The 5,834-nt window shown below is 37.8% G+C and overlaps 1 protein-coding gene across 1 annotated transcript in view; it reads left to right on the top strand.

Annotated features, from left to right (window-relative positions):
• Positions 1 to 5,834, top strand: part of Ubr1 (ubiquitin protein ligase E3 component n-recognin 1) — a 188,172-nt gene that overhangs the window by 30,958 nt on the left and 151,380 nt on the right. The window lies entirely within an intron of this gene.

Here is a 5,834-nt window from a genome sequence, read left to right on the forward strand (position 1 = left end):
TCCCTCTCCCTCCCTCCCTCCCTTCCCCCCCTTCTTTTTTTCTTTTTTTTTCTACCAGGGATTGAATTCAGAGCCTTATGCTTGCCAGGCAGGCACATAAGCTGCTGAGCTGTCTCCCAGGCCCATCATTTCTGTTTAAAATTTTTATTTTTAGTTTTTTTACTTAAAAGCTGCAAAAAGAATAGCACAATAGTACATCTCTTGTCGTATCTCCTGTAATGTTAACATCCTGTATAACCATAGTATAATTGTTAAGAACAGGAAATTATCACTAATTAGACTGCAGACCTCATTTGACTTTTGCCTTTTTTCCCTGACTGTCTTTTTTCTGTTTCAGGATTGTATCCAGGGTACATTTAGTTTGCTCTTGTTTCCTCCAGTCTGTAACAGTGTCTTGATCTTTCCTTGTTTCTCATGACCTTTATACTTTTAAAGCATATTGAGTGGTTATTTTGTAAATTGTTCCTTGGTTTGGATTTGCTTGATATTTTCTCATGATTAGGATGAGATTAAACATTTTTGACAAGAATAACAGAAAAATTGTGTAGTGTCCTAAGTGCAAGCATTATCAAGAGATTTTTGATAACAATTTTTTACTGGTGATTTTTTAAAATTATTCAGTTAAATTTAAAGTAGATTTTTCTAATTTAAAAATGCTGTCTTTAGCTGGGTATGGTGTCGTACACATATAATCCCAGCATTTGAGAGACTGAGACAGGAAGAGTGCTGCAAGTTCAAGGCCAGCCTGAGCTACAAAGTGACTTCAAAACCAGCCTGAACTGCATAGTGAGACCCTGCCTCAAAAAGATAATCAGTGAATCAATCGATAAACTGTCTTTCTCTTTGAAGTTAATAAGTATCTTTTTTTCTTTCTTTTTTTTCATAATTTTATTGAGAAACAAATGGCAATGACACAGTTTCAAACCAAATTGGTAGGACAGTTTCAATAATTAACACATTGCATACATTCTTCCTAGTGGTTAATTGCTGTACAAGATGCGGACATGATATTCTATTTACAAACACCATTAGAACAAATCCCTCTATTCATTAAGAGAATGTAACTATATATCTATCCTAACCACTTTGAATACACAGATACAAAATGGACATTCATCTGTATCCCCTTTTTTTGTTAAGTTCCGTTATTTCAATATTATAGGTGTGTAAACTCAGCAAAATATTCTAAAAGAGTCCAGTAGCCCATAATAGTATTGGGTCTTCTGCTTGACTGGCAGTGTCAGAAATTGTTGACCTGAGTCCCCTATAGCTCAACAAATAAGTATCTTAAGGATCCCAGCGTTGAGAAGGCTCAGACAGGAGGATCACCCCAAGTTTGAGGCCAGCCTGGGCTATATAAGTGAGTTCAAGGGCAGATTTCACTACAGAGTGAGAATTTGTCTTAAAGCATCTTAAGGGACAAGATTTGATACTGTTTAACATCATTTTAAATGGACATGTTATTTCATTGGTCTTGTCTGGTCTGGTCCCGTCTAACCCATTCTGATCCACAATATTTACTCCACTGGAATGGTATTTATTTGGAGAAGATCCCGATATTTGCTTAGAGAAATTGAAGCAGAGTGGAGTTTTCAGCTCTGTGGGAAGGTTTTCAAAAGTGGAGAGACAACATATTCTTGTAGGTAAGAAGTAGAGATTTACAGGATTGATTAAATTATAAACTTTGGTATTCGTTATTTTTTTTAAATATTTATTTATTTTTATTTTGTGTTTGTGTGTGGCCAGCTCAGCCCACCAGGGGGTGGGGCTGGCTGGCATGTGGTGCTGGGGTATTGAACCGAGGTCCCTGTGCTTTTGCTTAGCTTAGCTTGTTCTAAGTAGGTGCTTTAGACCACTGAGCCATCTCACTAGCCCAGTATTCATTATTTGAATAAAGAGATCTAGTGTCAGGGGCCAGTGAGATAGCTCAAGTGGTCTAAAGCACTTGCTTAGGCAAGCACAGGGACCACATTTTGATCCCTGGCACTACATGCTGCGCCAGTTAAAATATATTTTGTACTTCTATAAATACTTTTTAAAATTCCTTGTTTTCAACTTTTGCTTTGTTTTTTGAGAAAGGGTTTTACTATGTACTTTAGCCTTAAACTCACTAAGTATGCAGCCTACGCTGGCCTTGAACTCTCAGTGATCCCCCTGCCTCAGCCTTCCAAATGCTATGCGTTACAGTCTTGCGCCATCATAACTGAGTTTTCAGTTGTTTATATTAATATATACCAAAATATTGTTGGTTTTTGTATATTAATTTTATATCTGATGAGCTTACTAAATTCACATATAATTTGTGTGATTTCTTTGGAAATGTTCTTTAAAGATAATCATTTCATCTGTAGAAAGTTTTACTTTTATTCCTTTCCAGTGCTTATACTACTTATTGATCAGTTGGTTGATGGAGTATCTTATTAGCTTAGCAAAGGCATCCATCACAACTTGAATAGGGGAGGAAAAAACAGATATCTTTGCTTTGTTCCTAGTCTTTGGGGGAAAGCATTCAATGTATTACTATTATAAATATTTTCTCAAAATCTTTGCCTTTTTTTTTCTTCTTCCGCTTCTTCTTCCTCCTTCCCCTCCTCCTCCTCTTCCTCCGCCTCCTTTTTTTTTTAATCTTTTTTTTTAATTAATTTATTTATTTATGTGTGTGTGTGTGTGTGTGTGTGTGGCCAGCTCAGCCCACCAGGGGGCGGGGCTGGCTGGCATGTGGTGCTGGGGGATTGATCTGCGGTCCCTGTGCTTTGATAAGCTTGTTCTAAGTAGGTGCTTTAGACCACTGAACCATCTCACCAGCCCATCCTCCTTTTTTTTTTTTCTTCTTTCTTATTCTTATTCTTATTCTTATTCTTATTCTTATTCTTATTCTTATTCTTATTCTTACTAATGCAGGGTTTCACTCTGTAGTGCAGGCTGGCCTCCTGCCTCCTGCCTCTGCCTCCTGATTGTGGTGATTACAGATGTGTGTCACTGTGCCTGGCCTTCCTGTTTTTAAAGTATGCCATTTTTATTCATTTTCAAATTCACATAAACTACTTCACTTTTTTTTTCTTTCTTTCTTTTTCTCTGATGAGGATTGAACCCAAAGACTCAGGCATGCTAGACAACCACTCAGCACCATGTTTTTGTTTTAGTTTGGTGGGGTTTGACAAGCCAATAGTTTTGAGGCTGCCACAATATAGATTTTCAAAGACAGTTCCATTGCCCTTAAAAATCCCACGACTGCCACTTTGTAGCCAATCCCTCCCCACCTTCAATTTCTGGCAACCGGTGTGTTGTGCTTCATTGTAGATTTACCTTTGCCAGAATGTTGCATAGATGGAATTATACATTGCCCCCCCCCCCCATTTTGCTTTTTGTTTTTGAGATAGGGCCTTACTATGTAGCCCAGGTTGACCTCAGACTCGCAGCTATCTTCCTAATTGTGCTGGGATTATAGGTGTGTGCCTTGCTGCCTTTTATAAATTTTAAGTAAGTGATTAGATTATAAACTTGAATGTATATAAGTAACAAAATATAATGTAAATGTCCTACGGTTTTTACATAACTGTGAGACAATCATGCAATGCTAATAAAACTAAAGAGCCAATTCATTTTAAATGAACAGTGTAGATTATATTAGAGGGATGTGAACTGCGACTCACTGCCAGTGTTGGGTTGATAAATAGCTATATCTCCAGCCCAGCTTCATTCACTTGAACTCACTAATGATGTGTGTGGCTGGTTGGCTGATTTTGTGTAATCAGACCTAACATTTAGGTTCAAATTACCAGTGAGAATTTCCCAAATGTCTGTTTGTACAAAGAATTGCTTGATATCTCAAAAACTATCCTGTTTGATAAGAGCAGAATGGTAGTGTTTTTGAAATTAGCATGTATTGGCTGTTAAACCCACCTACTATGGGAGTTAGGAGTTTGGAATAAACAGAGATAGCTTTGCTTAGTTGAAGTAGATGCTCTCAGTGGTCCAAGATGCCATGATGTGCAACATAGCCTTTTGAGTATGACCTTTTCCATAATCATGCAGTTCGAAGTAATCCATAATGTATGTATTGATGAATATTCATTCCTTTTACGTATTGTTGAGTAGTCGGATGTATCACTGTTTTTGTTTTTGTTTTATGTATTTGGTACATGGTCTCACTACACAGCTTGGACTCATAGTGATTCTCCAGTTTTCAGCCTCCCTGGCACTGGGATTACAGGTGTGTGCCACCACGCCCAGACTTGTAACACTGTTTATTAACTCACCAGTTGAAAGACAGATTATTTCTGATTTCTGGTGATTATGAAGAAAGTTGCTATAACTTTTTTTTTGCGGGGGGGCTAGCTTAGAATGCCTTCAGGGCAGGTTTGGCTGGCTTGAGTTCTGGGGATTGAACCACAGCAACCTGACCCTGACTGCTTTGTTGAAGCAGCCACTTGAACTGAGCTAAGGGGAAGGCCCCCAACATTTTTGTACAAGTTTTTGGGTGAACATAAGTTTCATTTCTTTGGTAGATACCCAGAATATTTATTTATTTATTTATTTATTTATTAAGTTTGAACTTTTTATTTATTTATTTATTTATTTATTTATTTATTTATTAAGTTTGAACTTTTTATTTATTTATTTATTTATTTAGTGTGTGTGTGGCCAGCTCAGCCCACCAGGGGGCGGGGCTGGCTGGCACATGGTGCTGGGGGATTGAACCGAGGTCCCTGTGCTTTGTTTGGCTTAGCTTGTTCTAAGCAGGTGCTTTAGACCACTGAGCCATCTCACCAGCCCCAGAATCTTTTTTTAAATGATGAACTTATTAGATATTATTGAACACACAGTCATGGGTTTCTGAAATCCAAAGACTTATAAGGTACAGTTGTGTACAACAGCCATGTCAGGTGAGTAGCTATTGCCCACCTCTTTTTTGTGGTACTAGGGATTGAACCCAGGATCTGGACTCTAATCTATATCCCCAGATTTTCTAAAAAAATTTTATTTTGAAAAAAAAGTTTATTTTGAGACAGGGTGTCTCTAGTCACTACATAGCTCAGGCTGGGCTTGAACTTGTGAGTTTCTTTTCTAAGCCTCAGAGAATGCTGGGATTACAGGAACTGACTATCTCATCTGGCTGAAATGAGTTTTTTAAAAGTAAGTAAGCTGGCTGGAGATGTTGATCGGTTATACCTAGTAGTTTCACTGTAGGCCATATGATTAGTGTATGTTTGGCTTTATGAGAAGCTGTTCAACTGTTCTGTGCAGTTCCCTTTCTCTTTCTGAGTCCCTATCTGTTCTTATTTTCCTTAATTTTTCTGCTCTGTTATTGGTATTTGATATTTTCAGATTTTAATTTTAGCTACTTTGGTAATGTGTAGAAATCTCATTGTCATTATAATTTTTATTCCCTGGGGACCATGATACTGAACAGAATGTTTTCTTGTGCAGATAAGCTATCTTTGTTTCTTTTGAAGAGCAGCAGATTTTACATTTTTTAAATTTTCTGTAGTTGGTACAGGGTCTCACTATGCAGCTTGGACTTGTAGTGATCTTCCTGTTTCAGCCTCCTCAGCAATGGAATTGTAGGCATGCACCACCCCGATCTGGTCTTGGTGGCTGTGTAGCACACCTAGGGTGGGGCCAGCTTTGCATGTGGTATCACAGATTGTGGTGCCAAGGATTGAACCCAGGTCCTTGTGATTTGCCTAGGCAGGTGCTTAGACTGCTGAGCTATCTCTGCAGCCCCAAGATTTTACTTTTTTTTTTCTTTTCAAAGTTTTATTGATAAACATATAGCAATGAGACAGTTTCAAATCAAATCGAAAGTACAGTTTCAACAAATAATACACTGC

Source organism: Octodon degus, unplaced genomic scaffold (assembly GCF_000260255.1).
Source record: "Octodon degus isolate 3935 unplaced genomic scaffold, OctDeg1.0 scaffold00002, whole genome shotgun sequence".
Classification (NCBI taxonomy): domain Eukaryota; kingdom Metazoa; phylum Chordata; class Mammalia; order Rodentia; family Octodontidae; genus Octodon; species Octodon degus.